The sequence below is a fragment of the Trachemys scripta genome, chromosome 16 (assembly GCF_013100865.1).
Source record: "Trachemys scripta elegans isolate TJP31775 chromosome 16, CAS_Tse_1.0, whole genome shotgun sequence".
In the NCBI taxonomy this organism is placed as follows: Eukaryota; Metazoa; Chordata; order Testudines; family Emydidae; genus Trachemys; species Trachemys scripta.
This window is the reverse complement of record NC_048313.1, coordinates 6,441,881-6,457,911: the sequence shown is the minus strand read 5'-3', so window position 1 is coordinate 6,457,911 and position 16,031 is coordinate 6,441,881.

Here is a 16,031-nt window from a genome sequence, read left to right as displayed (position 1 = left end):
TCCCGGCCTCGGCGCCTCTGAGCCTGGCACTTCCGGGCCCCGGCGCCTCTGAGCCTGGCACTTCCCGGCCCCGGCGCCGCTGGGCCTGGCACTTCCCGGACTCGGCGCCTCTGGGCCTGGCACTTCCCGGCCTCGGTGCCTCTGGACCTGGCACTTCCTAGCCCTGGCGCCTCTGAGCCTGGCACTTCTCAGCCCCGGCGTCACTGGGCCTGGCACTTCCCGGCAGCCCAGTGCCCCTGGCACTGCCCCGGGGCATTGGGCCCAGACCTGCCTGCCAGGGGAGAGCGCCCCCTGCTGGCCCCCGCCTTTCCGCCCAGTGCAGCGTGGGCCCAGCGCTGGGTACAGCAGGAGCAGCCGGACAGGCCCCCCTTCCCCCGGCCGGCTGAGTCAGCCAGTCGCTAACACTGCGTCCTGATGCCGAGCGCGATAACGACACGGCTAATGGGCCGGGGCCGTGCCAGGGTGCACTGCTGGCGGGATGCCATCCATTGCTGCTCAGGGTGAGGCCCCAGCATCCCGGAGCGCGGCCGGCCCCATGCCCAGCCCTGCTCAGGGCTCTGAGCACCTGTGCGGCGTGGGGGGGGAGGAGATGGGGGGAGGGAGTCCCCTGGCAGGCAGGGCTGGCCCAATGGCCCCAGGGCGGCGCTAGGGGGCACTGGGCTGCAAGGAGGGGGGCGGGGGGCCAGCAGGGGGTGGTGGGCTGCAGGGAGGGGGGTGGGGGCCAGCAGGGGGCGCTCTCCCCAGGCAGGCAGGGCTGGCCCCATGCTCCCAGGGTAGCACGAGGAGGCGCTGGGCTGCAGGGAGGAGGTTGGGGGGCCAGCAGGGGGCACTGGGCTGCAGGGAGGGGGGAATGGGGGCCAGCAGGGGGCACTGGGCTGCAGGGAGGGGGGAATGGGGGCCAGCAGGGGGCACTGGGCTGCAGGGAGGGGGGAAGGGGGGGCCAGCAGGGGGCGCTGGGCTGCAGGGCTGATCACTAGGGGGCGCTCTCTAGGAGTCTGTGTCAAGCTCTGATTAAATATAACCCGGTGGAGAGAACCCAGGAGCCAGCAACTGCCCCTCCCCCCCATCTCTGGGCTCCTTATCTCTTTGGGTTAGGGTGGCAGCCCCCCCCAAAAAACTATCCACAGATTCACCCCGCTCTGCCCTTCAGCGCAGAACGGCTGGGTCCCTCCTCTCCCTTGTTCCTCTCCCCAGCCTGATTACCTCCCCATAACAGGCTCCTTCCTCCCAGATCTGGGGGACGGGGCGGGGGGTGTCAGTGTCGGGGGGGGGGGCGGGGTAATCCATTAATCTGACCCCACTGTTGGACTAGTTGTCACGGACTCCCCGGGCGATGCTCTGGAACTGCTCCCCACAAAGCCAGTCAGGACTTTGGGGAGCCTCCTCTCCCATGGAGCAGACCGTCTTCAGGGCCAGAAGCTCACACGGCTTCACCTCCTGGGTCTGACCTTGGAGCATTCAGCATCCTCTGCCCCTCCGTGCGCTTCCCACAGCGAGTCCGCCCAGGCGGGGTCCTGGGGAAGCCGGAGGGTCCTGCACCCCCACTTCGCAGTCAGACGTGACACTCGGCCAGCCAGTAACACAGAGGTTTATTAGATGACAGGACATGGTCTAAAACAGAGCTTGTCGGTCCAGCGGCGAACGGGACCCCTCGGCCGGGTCCATTATGGGGTTCAGAGAGCCAGACACCCACATCTGCCCTCACTCCTAGTCCCCAGGTAGCTCCAAACTGAAACCCCCTCCAGCCCCTCCTCTCTGGGCTTTGTCTCTTTCCCAGGCCAGGAGGTCACCTGATCTCTTTGTTCACCTTTAGCTATTTCCTTGCAGGGGGGAAGGGCCCCGGCCATTTGTTGCTAGGAGCTAGAGTGTCAGTGATTTATGCACACTGCCCTTTACCCTTCCACCTAGAGACATAAGAAATGCATAGGGGAAACTGAGGCACCCACACAGTATTCAGAGGAAACATTAAGAACAGTCCCACTTCGTCACACTAGTCTGAGTGCGAAGGGGGAACAACTGGACTCCTGGGTTCTCTTCCCAGCTCTGTGCAGGCAGTGGGGTCTAGTGGTTAGAGCGGGGAGGCTGGGAGCCAGGACTCCTGGGTTCTTCCCCCCAGCTCTGGGAGGGCAGTGGGGTCTAGTGGTTAGAGCGGGGGGGGGAGGGGACTGGGAACCAGGACTCCTGGGTTCGTGCCACGTAGGGTGACCATATTTCCGTATGCTGAATATGGGACACCTGTACAAACATTCAAATTAACATTAAGTTGACTGAGCCCCTGTTAATAAGAAATTCTGCGTAGCTGGATTCTTTGTATTTACCTTCTTATCTTTAAGGCTTTAGGGTTCACATGGGGAGGGGTGACACCCCCCCCATCCCTCCCGACAGGGAGAGGTTACACACACACGTACCCCTCTCTCACACAGGGAGGGGCTAACTGACTAACCTGAACCTCCCTGCCCAGCGCTCTCCACCCTCCATGCCTGGCTGGAGCCCTGGGGACGGACCCGCCTCTCCTGGTACCCAGCGCCATGTCTTCCGGAGGCAACATGTGTCTGTGGGCAGGAGACACATGGTCACATCCCCCCTCCCCAGATTTCTGCCAGGGTCCACACCAGAGTGTGGCCAGCAGCAGCATCTTGGCCCTGTGTGGGAGGGAAGGGATGGGAGCTGCTTCCAGCCACCGGGGAGGAGCGGGAGGGGAGGGGAAGGGCTGACCTGGCCCCTGTCTTTGCAGAGCTCATCTCTCCCCCAGGGATGGAAGCAGCTTGTCCCTTCCTGCCCGCACAGTGTGGAAAGGCAGCGAACACCCCCAGGCTGCTGCTGGGCACCGACATAACCCAGCCACTTCCTGTCCCCCGGCTACCGCGCGGGCAGGAAGGGGTTAAGCCCTAAGGCTGCATTGTGCCCCAGGGCCCAGGGAACCTGACTGCAGGGGCCTCAGTGACCCCGGCCAGAGAGGGGGCTCAGGAGGGGAGGTGCCGAGGGGACGGAGCAGCCCCGCGCTCCCTGGGGGCAGGGCCCTGCTGGCCAGGAGCCGGCGCTGCGGGGTCTGCGCTGATGGACCAGCAGGGGAGTGGCCGGCCCCACACGCTGCATCTTTGCCCCATTACCAGCTTCGCACACCCACCCCCGTCGTCGGCCCGTCGCTGCTCACTGCTGGTGGCGGGCAGCTGGCGAGCAGGGATCCGGCCAGTACTGATTGGGGGGGACAGAAACGACCGGACAATCTGCCCGTTTTTAAGAAGAAGTCGGGACAGCTGCAGGAGGGTAAAATACGGGACTGTCCCTTTAAAAACAAGCCGTCTGGTCACCTTATCTCCAGGGCTCTGGGAGGGGAGTGGGGCCTAGTGGCTGGGGGTGGGGAGGGCAGGGCTCGGTACAGCCCCTATCCGGATACCACGGTCCCTTCCCAGCCATTCTTCCGGCTCCAGGAATTGTTCCTTATTTGCTTTGCATTGGAGCTGAACTGAAGCAAAGGGGAAATTGCTCCCCCCTCCCCCAGCCCTGGTCCCCCCCCCTCCCCCCGCACGCACCCTCTGGGCCTATAGTGGGGAGCAGTGGGCAGGACTCTACAAAAAAGCCCAGGGCCATATTGCTCCCTCAGTGCCCTCCCCCTGCCTATACTGCACTTAAACCAGAGCTGGGCTGGGCTAGCAGGGGCTGCGGGTCGGGAGTGAGGGGTACTGGGAGAGCTGGGGGGAGCCCAGGGCTGGACTAGCAGAGGCTGTGGGTCAGGAGTGAGGGGCACCNGGCTGGCGGGAGCCCAGGGCTGGACTAGCAGAGGCTGTGGGTCAGGAGTGAGGGGCACCGGCAGAGCTGTGGTATGAGGCCTTGTGGGAGCTTGTCCCACTGCATTGTGGGGTAGAAATGTCAGGGGTCGCTGGGGGGCAGGTTCCCGGCCTGCTGCTTTCCCCACCCCTGGCGTCAGCCGCTGCCCTTCATTCTTGCACCGTGTTTTATAAAAGGCCCCGTGTCAGCGCGGCTCGGCTCGGTGCCCCGTCTCGGCTGGCAGCACGGTGCCCGCTGCGCCCGGTGCCGGGGACCCAGCCCGTACAAGCTGCCCACCCTGCAGGCATTAGCAGACCTGGGGGACCCGCGGGGGACGGAGCCAGGACGGAGGGGGGCGTTCACAGAACAGCGGCGGGGTGTGTGTGCAGGGGCCCAGGGACGATCATGGGCCGATGGGAGCCCATCACGGCAGGGCAGGCTGGGCACGAGGAGGCCAAATTCCTGGATCTGTGCCTGGAGCTCACCCGAGCCCAGCCCAGAGTGTGTGTGTGTGGGGGGATAGATAGATAGTGTGAGGGAGCAGGGAGCGGGGCAGATTTGACCTGGGAATATTGCAGGGGGGTTACATTGGGGATGGGGGACTTCCCTTGAAGGAAGATACCTGAGCTGTAACCAGCATCGGCTCCAGGCACCAGTGCTCTAAGCGCGTGCCTGGGGCGGCAAGCCGCGGGGGGCGCCCTGCCGGTCCCTGCGAGGGCGGCAGTCAGGCAGCCTTCGGCGGCTTGCCTGCGGGAGGTCCGCTGGGCCCACGGATTCGGCAGCAGGTACGCCGAAGCCGGGGGACCCAGGACCTCCCGCAGGCAAGCCAGCGAAGGCCGAAGGCCGCCTGCCTGCCGTGCTTGGGGCAGCAAAAAAGCTAGACCTCCCCCCTCCCCCCCCACCGGCTGTAACCTGAGCCGGGGTGGGGGGGCGGGGGTTGGGAGAAGTAACACCTGGCCGGGAGACTGGATAAAGGAGAGGAGGAGCTAGGGGGAGAGGGGAGAGAGCTGCTGGAGGAGTTTGGAGTTTCAGTTTTGTGCTGGGTGGTGGAACGCAGGGAACCCCGAGGCTGGGGTCTAAGCTCCCTGCCCCCCAGAATGGCTTGACTGAGGGGTCCTGGTTGTACTACAAGCTCTGGTTTAGACTGCGTTCCTATTGTCCAATAAACCTTCCATTTTACTGGCTGGCTGAGAGTCATGGTGAATCCCAGGAAGTGAGGGTGCAGGGCCCTGACTCCCCCACACTCCGTGGCAGATGGATAGATGGGGGGGGGTGGCTGGGGATAGATAGATAGATAGATAGATAGATAGATAGATGGGGTGGCTGGGGATAGATAGATAGATAGATAGATAGATAGATAGATAGATAGATAGATGGAGTGGATGGGGATAGATAGGTAGATGGATAGATAGATAGATGGATGGGGTGGATGGGGATAGATTAGATAGAAGGGGATGAAGGGGGATAGATAGATAGTATAGCGAGGTGGTCTGGTCCCCCGCCGCCCTGGAGAGGGACGAGCCCCTCACGACACCAGAGTGGGCGGAGCCAGTGAGTCCTGCGCCCGCCCCCCAGAGGTCAAGGTGCAGGACAGGAAGTATAAAAGCCCGACCCCAGAGCTCACTCCAGGAGCAGCCGCCGGAGAGACCAGACGCTTCCGGCCTCGCTCCCGTTGGGAGACCCCGGCGACCTACGGCGGACCCAGAGAAGCTGTCCAGCCTGCCCCTCGCCAGTTACCCGGAGGACCCGATGGTGCTGGCCCCCCCCAGAGGACACCATCCAGACCCAGACCCCCCCAGAGGGGGAGTTTGGAAGGGGCCCAGGGGCAGCCGACCCTAGTCTGGCTGTAGCCCTGCCAGAGCCTATGTCAGCGTGTCGCGGCCGGGATCCCCACGGACTCAGCAGCGGGTCTTCTGCCACTGCTAGGGCCCCGAGCTGGGACGCAGCGGAGTGGGTGGGCCTGCGTCCCCCCTGCCACCCAATTCGCGGGTGTCAGTCCCTGCCTGAGGGCCTGAACCACTGACTCTGGTGCCACGGACCACGGGCCGGGCGGGAATAACTGCCTGGTTTTGCCTCTACTGCTGCCGCGGCGAAAGTCTCCCACGGCCTGGCTAATTCCCCGTCAACGACTGGAAGGAAGTAGTGAGGCGGTGGGGTCTCCCGGAGAGGGACCAGCCCCGGCCAACCCCCTCGACATGGCCCCAGCCAAAAAAGTAGCCCACACTTTGTGAAACACTTTAATGAGTCCAGGGTTTGGTCTATGTGTTCACTTACCATCGCCATTAATGTTCTTCAGAGACCGCTTCCTCAGGCACCCAGCCAGGGACGCTGTGAGCTGGTGTACCTCAGTTTCCCCTTGTGCCCAGCACTTCACGCTTGTAGTGGTTTTTCTGCTGCGGAAAGTTCTAGAAATGTGACTATGCATTAGCTGTGAAACCTCAACATTATTAGGCTCTTTGAACACACGGTGTGTTCTTGTTGAAGCAAACAGCATAATCATAAGGGTTTCTGTTCTGTACCACTCTTCATGTGTTCAAGGGGTTTTCCAAGAGCCATTGTACAGTTTTTGGTATCAGCAACAAGTTAGTTACAATCATTAGCAACAACCTTCACATCAGTCTTATCACAAGGGTACATTTACAATCCTTTTTGTCATGCCAAAGTCTTGGGTTTAGACGAATCACTCTTTAGGTCAGTTTGTTCCAGACCCCTTTTGCCCCTTTGTGGCTTTTCCTTGCCTGCAGGGTCTGCCTTAACGTAGGCTTTCAGTTTAACCACTTCCTTGGGGTTTGGGCATTTTAGGATTAACCTGTGGCTTTTATTTGCAAGGTTTAATCCTTCCCTTCCTTCCTGTTCAGGAGCGTCAAAATCTGAGCTCTCTTGTGGAACAGAATCCATTGGCCGGCTGGGGGCGTCCTCTTTGCTCACCGCTACAGACCTTGGGAGGCAGGCCAGTCCTCGCTTACAGACAACCCCCCAAACTGAAGCAAATACTCACCAGCAACCACACACCACACCACACAAACACCAACCCAGGAACCAATCCCTGTAGCAAACCTCGTTGCCTACTCTGTCCCCATATCTACTCTGGTGACACCATCAGAGGACCCAACCACATCAGCCACACCATCAGGGGCTCATTCACCTGCACATCCACTAATGTTATATATGCCATCATGTGCCAGCAATGCCCCTCTGCCATGTACATTGGCCAAACCGGACAGTCCCTCCGCAAAAGAATAAATGGACACAAATCGGACATCAGGAATGGTAACATACATAAGCCAGTAAGTGAACACTTCAATCTCCCTGGTCATTCTATTACAGATTTAAAAGTCACTATCATTGAACAAAAAAACTTCAGAAACAGACTTCAAAGAGAAACCGCAGAACTAAAATTCATTTGCAAATTTAACACCATTAATTTGGGCTTGAATAGGGACTGGGCGTGGCTGGCTCACTACAGAAGCAGTTTTTCCCTCTCCTGGCATTGACACCTCCTCATCGGTTATTGGGAGTCATGATACCAGTCAGCTCTGTGTTTTTGGGGAACCAGGGTGCAGTATCCAGCCTGACTCATGAAAGACACCCCTCTCCCCCTAGCCGCTGCTTAAACCAAAACCCATCAGAGAAAAAATCTTGCAGAGAGCAGTGAAGGGCATTGGGAGACACACCTAGACCCCTCCTGACAAGGGTGACAAGATGAAGACATCTCCAGGATGGAGAGCAGAGACAACTCCCCTCGCCTCATCTGCATGAAAGATGGGACAGGGATTAGCATACAGAATGGAGAACAGAGAACCGCACAGAATTCTGGGACCAGCGAAGCAGGGACGCACTGCATCCTGGGAATCTCTGCTCCAGATGCTAATGAACCTATGTCTGCACACACCCAGCTCAGCAGTTATCAGACCAATTCTAGTAATGAATCCTTAATTGATATCCAAATCTTGACAGGTTTCAGAGTAGAAGCCGTGTTAGTCTGTATCCGCAAAAAGAACAGGAGGACTTGTGGCACCTTACAGACTAACAAATTTATTAGAGCATAAGCTTTCGTGGACTACAGCCCACTTCTTCGGATGCAGCAGCCTAGTGGCATTGTGAGCTCCCTGGAATAAAACACCCCCCATAGCCAAGAGTGATCAGCTCCTATTGTCTAACCTAAAGAAAACCCTTGAGTCGTCAGCTTACCTATAAACAAATCTAGTGTTCTCCCTACAACCATTGTAATTTCTCTACCAAAATCCCTACTCACCCTCCAGTCAGGGTTCTGATGCTTAGATCCAAACTATGCATCAGTTCCACTGGAACTCCATCTTCTGACTGATCGTGCTGGGGGCTCTGCCTGTCTCCAGCATTCAGGACCCTCAGCTACCACCATCCCCTGGGAACCCCGACCAGTTCAAGCCTCTCTCTGTTTTCCTTTCTACCTTAGGTATTAACCTTTAATCATGTATGTTAGGTTGGTTTAGTCCTTTTCTATGGTTAAGTTGGTTGCTTCTCTCTCTCTTGCTGAACTTCACTCGTTTGTGTTTGTAGCTTCCCCCATTCACTTTGATTTCGTTGGGAATTGGTCCTGCTTTGAGCAGGGGGGTGGACTAGATGACCTCCTGAGGTCCCTTCCAACCCTGATATTCTACGATTCTACAGCAACGCTTCTTTTACCTAAGCTAAAGATCCCTGCAGCGCCCAAAATACTGCGGAGTTTGCTCATCGAGTAGGTTACTGCCAGTACAATTGTGTTGGGGGAGTGGGGATAGGGACGTGCTGAATCTGGGACGCAGAAGGGTAACAGCTTGAAAGTGCTGCTTGACCCAGTCCATGGAGCCCAGGGGCATATAAGGAGAAACAGCTTGAAAGTGCTGCTTCCTCCAGCCAGTGAATCCAGAGACATATAAGGGGTTAGCTTGACAGTAATGATTGACCCGGTCTGCTCAGACTTGCTCTGTTAATGTGTGTGTTCATCCGGTTCTGGGGCGGGTGTAACCCAGCCCTGGGGAACCAAGGTCCTGCAGCGTCGCGCCATTGGGAGGGGACTTGCAGAAGGGAGAAGTAAAAAGCTCCATATGAAAAGACAAATGACACAAGCAGCCCATTGACAGGATTACAGAACCCCCTTCCCCAGAGGAGTAATCCGAATAAATGAGCATACCCCAAAGTAATGGGCACATCTGGTAACAGTGGACTACATCCACCCTGATTGAATTGGCCCTGTCAACACTGGTTCTCCACTTGCGAAGTAACTCCCTGCTCTCCATGGGTCAGTATAGAATGCCTGCATCTGTCACTTTCACTCTATGCATCTGAAGAAGTGAGGTTTTTACCCATGAAAGCTTATGCCCAAATAAATCTGTTAGTCTTTAAGGTGCCACCAGACTCCTTGTTGTTTTTGTAGATACAGACTAACACGGCGACCACCTCGCTACAGGCAAGTCTCCCCCCCGCCCCGCAGTCAGTCAGGTAATTTACATCAACACAGACAGTAGCTTGTTTACTAGTTTTCAGAGCCTCAACCTTTACCAATTCCAAGGCTGAACTCTGTCTTATAGAGATACCATCCATTTTCACTACCATGGTCGACTCAAGGGTCTTTTGTCCTTCCCTTGCCAATCTCTGCTTCCACATGTGTGACGAAGTGGGACTGTTCTTAATGTTTCCTCTGAATACTGTGTGGGTGCCTCAGTTTCCCCAATGCAGTTCTTAAGTCGCTAGGTGGTGGGATAAGGGGGTGTAATTTTTGCAGAGCAAAGGGCCAGTGCACATAAATGGCCGACACTGTCTCCTGGCAACTGATGGCCTGGGCCCTTCCCCCCGCAAGGTGATAGCTAAAGGTGTTGGAGAACAAAGGAATCAGGTGACCTCCTGGACTGGTATAGGAACAAAGCCCAGAGGAGGAGGGGCTGGAGGGTGAGTCTGGGGATGTTATACTGACAAAACCACACAGGATCTTTTCAGGGGGAAGACAAAGATGCCACATTTATTATGATAATTTGATTTATGACTAATAACTGATATCTTAATACACACACACACACACCCCAGATGTTCTGCAGCTGCTGCATAGTTACCAGTCCTGAACGTAGCTTGGGTTCGTGGCTTGAGTTTGCAGCTTGGGTTCGTAGCTTGTGGCGGTAACTGGCCAGGAAAGCCGGGCACAAGGAGAGCTGGGTCTCTGTTGGGCATGCACTGATGCCCTTCCATGCTGACAGCAGAATGTTACCCTCCACAGTCTTCCATCTCACCCATCCTTTTTGTAGGCTTTAGTTTGAATCCAGAGTCTATAGGTCTTGCTGTGTCACGCTGCCTCTGGGTTTGGTGATTGATCACCCATTAATTGCAGACGAGACTTTCAGCCTCGGATCTGGCTTTGATCTTCCTTCTATTGTAGCTTTTCTTTTTAGGGTGGATGCTTTACTTTGTTAGAAGCAACAGAGGGTCCTGTGGCACCTTTAAGACTAACAGAAGTATTGGGAGCATAAGCTTTCATGGGTAAGAACCTCACTTCTTCAGATGCAAGTGAAGAAATGCATCTGAAGAAGTGAGGTTCTTACCCACGAAAGCTTATGCTCCCAATACTTCTGTTAGTCTTAAAGGTGCCACAGGACCCTCTTTTGCTTTTTACAGATTCAGACTAACACGGCTAACCCTCTGATAATGGGAATATTGGTTGCGCTGAGGTCTAACCTAGTCAGCAAACAGCGCCAGCGGGCTTTTAAACATCCAAAGGCACATTCTACCACCATTCTGCACTTGCTTAGCCTATAGTTGAACTGCTCTTTACTGCTGTCCAGGCTGCCTGTGTATGGCTTCATGAGCCATGGGGGGCAAGGGGTAGGCTGGGTCCCCAAGGGTAACGACAGGCATTTCAACATCCCCAACGGTCATTTTCTGGTCTGGGAAAAAAGTCCCTTCTTGCACCTTTTCGAACAGCCCAGAGTTCCAAAAGATGCGAGCGTCATGCACCTTTCCCGGCCATCCCACGTTGATGTCGGTGAAACATCCCTTGTGATCCACCAGTGCTTGCAGCACCATTGAGAAGTACCCCTTGCGATTTACGTACTGGTTGGCAAGGTGGTCCAGTGCCAAGATAGGGATATGGGTTCCGTCTATCGCCCCACCACAGTTAGGGAACCCCATTGCAGCAAAGCCATCCACTATGACCTGCACATTTCCCAGAGTCACTTCCCTTGATAGCAGCAGCTCAGTGATTGCGTTGGCTACTTGGATCACAGCAGCCCCCACGGTAGATTTGCCCACTCCAAATTGATTCCTGACTGACCGGTAGTAGTTAGGCTTTGCAAGCTTCCACAGGGCTATCGCCACTCGCTTCTCAACTGTCAGGGCAGCTCTCATCTTGGTATTCTGGCACTTCAAGGCGGGGGAAAGCAACTCACAAAGTTTCATGAAAGTGGCCTTAAGTATGCAAAAGTTGCACAGCCACTGGGAATCATCCCATTCCTGCAACACTCTGCAGTCCCACCAGTCTGTGCTTGTTTGCCTGGCCCAGAATCAGCGATCCACTGTGTCAACCTGCCCCACTGCCACCATGATGTCCCAATTGCCACAGCCCGTGCTTTCAGGAACGTCTGCGTCCATGTCCTCCTCACAATCGTCCTCATGCTGGCGTCTCCTAGCCAGGTTCTGCACATACTGCAGGATAATGTGCAAGGTGTTTACAATGCTCGCAACAGCAGCGCTGAGCTGAGCGGGCTCCATGCTTTCTGTGCTATGGTGTCTGCACGGGTAACCCAGGAAAAAAGGCGCAAAATGATTGTTTGCCGTTGCTTTCAAGGAGGGAGGGAGGGGCGACTGACGACATGCACCCAAAACCACCTGCGACAATGTTTTCGCCCCATCGGGCATTGGGAGCTTAACCCAGAATTCCAATGGGCAGCGGGGACTGTGGGATAGCTACCCACAGTGCACCACTCCGTGAGTCGATGCTAGCCACAGCTCCGCCGACTTACTGCGCTTAGTGGGGACATACACGGTCGACTATAAAATCGCTTTCTAAAGATCGACTTCTCTAAAATCGACCTAATTTTGTAGTGTAGACATACCCTGAGAGACTACAAGACATCTCCAAAATACCTAGAGAGGAGAGTTTGTCTGCTTTTCCCAGCATCCTTGTGGGTTTGGTCATAAGGCTGTTCTACTCTGAAAAACCAGTAACCCAATCTTTCCTAAGTCCCTGAGTCACAGATTGCTGACTTAAAGAATCAACACGGAGACATTCATGTCCCAACAATGTTGTTTCCGCCAACAAACGGGTGAAGCTTACAGGGCTGTTTAAACTCCCTAACAATTTTTATTCCATCTGAAATCTCCTCCCAGCTATTCACACTGGATTTTTTCAAAGCAAATTCAGTGGATTCATTTTCGCTAGGCACCACCACACTTTCCTCCAAAGAGAGATTGTTTACTATCAACAATGGCCCATTAAGAGTGAATGGAAACAATTCCTTTTCACAGACTTCACAAAGAAATTCCTTTCCTTCTGCGATAGCCTGCACTGCAACCGGTTCTTTCTGAGCTTTGTTTATGTCCAGACTCGACTTGGGCCCAGACAAATCACCAAACTCCTTTGGAGTTTCACATACATCCAGAATCACCTCTGGCCCCAGCAGGTGGATTTTCACAAAACCCCCTTTCAGGTAAACTGCTCGACTTCATAGTCACAAGATTCGATGCATTCTTTTCCTTGTTCCACGTTTCCACACGGTCAGCAGGTAACAATGTCCAATCACCTTTGTGCTTTCCTTGTGCTCTGATATCACCCTGATCAGACAAGGTTGTCATATCTTCACCCAGCAACACACTAGCAACAGGCAAAATAGAAGCACCTGAATCGCTTGGTCTCTGGGAGCTATTTATGACATCAACTGGATGCAACCTGGTTACAATGTCATCATCCCCAGCAGACACCAATTTAGGACCACTTCCTTCCCGGGCTTTAGTTGTATCCAGAATCAGTTCTGAGTCAGCTGATACATTTTCAACCATCGTAGGCTGACAGGCTTCTTCTGACTGCTTTACAGACGGAGAACTAGAGCCAAACTTTTCCCCAGCAGGCTGCAGGCATGCTGCTATTCAAAGCAGACAAACAATTGGAGGTATCTTTTTCTTTGTCCCAACACCCATGGCTGATTTCAGACACATGCCTGGGCAGTGAGACAGATTCCTTACCTGGCAAGTTGCCACTCCCTACAGATAAACTGCTGTTCTCCACAAATAGTGTCCCATTACACTGCGCTACTGTAACCACGTCACTTTTACCTGGGTCGGGCTTACTTTCCCAAGCTTTACTAGCCAACAATTTATCACTCATAAAAAAAAATCTACCCTTTTCTTCCTCAATTAGGGCTTTAACCTGATCTCCAACTTTAATTTGCTCTAGGGCAGTGGTTCCCAAACTGGGGTTCATGAAGCCCTGGGGGTTTGCAAAATGTTACAGGGGGTTCTCGAGAAAAAATTCCCTAATGGCGGACAGAGTTGTCCGTAGGGACCCTGGGCAGCACGGGGCCAGCAGCACGGAGCCCCTGGACTTCCAAGAACTAAGCAGATCAAAGCAAGCCTATCTATCACACTGAGGAGATTTAAACTTCAAGACTCACAAGAAATGGAAAGGGAGGTGGATATTTTTTGCGGTTTTTAAAATGAAATAGGCAGCTAATATTGTTTTTAAAATTATTATGAAGAACAAATTTAAGCTTTGTTGAAATGTGCGTTGTTTGCCTGGACTGCCCAAGACCTGAATGCTTGCGTAGGAGGAACTCTTTGAGTTGGTTTCTTAAATACCTTCCTGCTGTTTCACATCTGATGCTCCTTTATGAAACATAGGAGCCTTGTCTCATAACAGGCTTATTCAAAGCGATACAAGCGACGAAAGTGAGATCATGGAAGAGTGTTGCTGTTTTCATAATGTAATAAAAATACTGTCATGATCAATAATAATAAATAGTGTGTAATAAGCACGTCATACAAACAGATGTTATATTTCCCAGATCACTGCTTTTATAATGGATACTCCGGTAAAGGAGAAAATCCCTGGAAATAGTCATTTTTAGGAGGGGGTTCACGAGACTTGACATTTTAGTGAAAGGGGTTCACAGGTTGTTAAAGTTTGGGAACCGCTGCTCTAGAGAAACATTTCCCTGAGCCATATCGAATGCCCAATTCACTTCGGAGAGACCAGAGAGACACTCAGAAATGTTTTCCACATCTGCCCTGTTTCTTTGCACTGATAAACAGCCATCTTCCTCAGACAAACATTTGGAGAAACTCTCCGTAGGCAAATCCTTGCCCCTAGTAGACACAGGTTCAGGGTTATTTCTTGCCCGTGACTGATTTATGTCAACCTGACTGAACAAAGCTTTAATATCATCCCCAATTAAAAGATTCTTAGGCAATAACTTCTACACCAGCGATAACTTCATGTTTAACACCATTCCAATCCAGATGGCTTCTGGCGAAAGGCACACGTACAGTAAACTCAGAGAGGATTACAACATTCACACGCTTATTTCGTAAGTAATCTTCCTCTTCGGTAAGATCTGCTTTAACAAGAGTGACGTTAGAAGCTGGCATTTGCCCTGAACCGCGTTTACCATTGACTTTTACATTCTCTGCACAAGTTATGGGGTTACCTTCACTCGAGTTCACAGTAAAAGGATTTACATAAAAGGGGGCCGTGTTGGGGTGAATTTGGTTACCCACAGACACCGGCTTAGAGTCAAACAACACACACACGTTGTTACAAACTGGAGAGATTCTATCCCCATCTGTGCTGTTGAGAGGAGCTGGTTTTCAGGATGATACAGTTCCTGTTGTCCCTTTATTCTTTTGAGTTGACGCTTAAGTCTGTCCACTTTTGCCTTAGCTTCTAGTTCCTGCAATCGAATATCTGCCATTGTTTGTTTAGGTTCAAACCACAGGTGTTCTCTTTCAGCAACTTCTCCTTCCAAATCAGCTATTTTTCCTTTTGTTCAATTCTCACAGCCAGCATTTTCACTGGGGCTGCTTCCTTACCACTCTTCAATTAACAGTTGTCTCAGTTCCTGCTCTGGGGCCTTTCTTTCTCTGTGAGCACAATTCTTCCAGACTTTTTCTGTCAGGACCTTGATCATGGGTCACTCACTGTAACTGATTTTTAACCCTTAAACTCTCCAATATCAAAATTGCATTTTGACAAGCGTGTGGTTCTGATCCGAAAACCCAATTAACCGGGGGTAATGTGCATCCAAGCAGGACTACGCCAATGTGACTGGGGTGCCAGTGGGGAGTCAGCTGTCACTCAATTAGGGTGAACTGCAAAGAATGGAGCAGCCAAACCCCCCAAAAGCTGGTGGCTATTCCAATACTTAGATTCACCAAACCAGCATAAAACCGCTTCTTTATTACCTCACTGGTTACTCAGAGGTCAAACAACGCAGTTCCCTTCAAGTGATCCAGCCTCAGGCCTCCATCCAGGTACCCACGTTGAATATGATGAGAATTTCTGTAAATCGTATTTCATCATATAAAAGAAAAGGTTCCACCAATCCCAAAGGAGCGGACACATCACCTTCCAGGTTACTGAATATTCCAGATCTTACCCAAATACACGCTACAGCCAATTCTTATTAACTAAACTAAAATTTATTAAAAACAAGTGAGAGAGAGTCTGGTTAAAAGATCAATATACACACAGACAGGAGTGCAATTCGTTGAGGTGCAGATTCATAGCGGGGATGGTGAGCTTCGTAGTTGCGAGGAGTTCTTTCAGAAATAGTTCATGTTTATAGTCCAATGTCCAAATCTCATATTCAGGGCGGACCAGCATAACTGGGACCTAGGTCTGGTGACTCAGATCTCCCCTGATAAAGTTTAAGCAGATCTGGAGCCAAGAAGCTTTTATATAATTTCATGTCTTTTGACAAGTTGGGATTTCCTCGTGGAACAAAAGGTAATGAGGAGGACATTGAAGGAGGTCCATCACCGGTACTTAGCTATATGAATTAACATAAGGCCATTTGCTTGTTCTTCCACCATTCACAGGATATTTCAAGGAGAGATGAATACAGAGGGATATCCCGTGTTTACAATTCATTTAAAGGCTAAGATGGTCTTTTGACCTCTGAATGATCCAAATACAGCACAGACAGGGTCCACCCAACTCATTACATTGTCCACCCTACTCATAGGTATGTAAATACTGCGACAGGGTCAGGCCAGATGGATACAGGAGTGTGTTAGAAGTCAGATATATTAGTCCCAGATTAAGT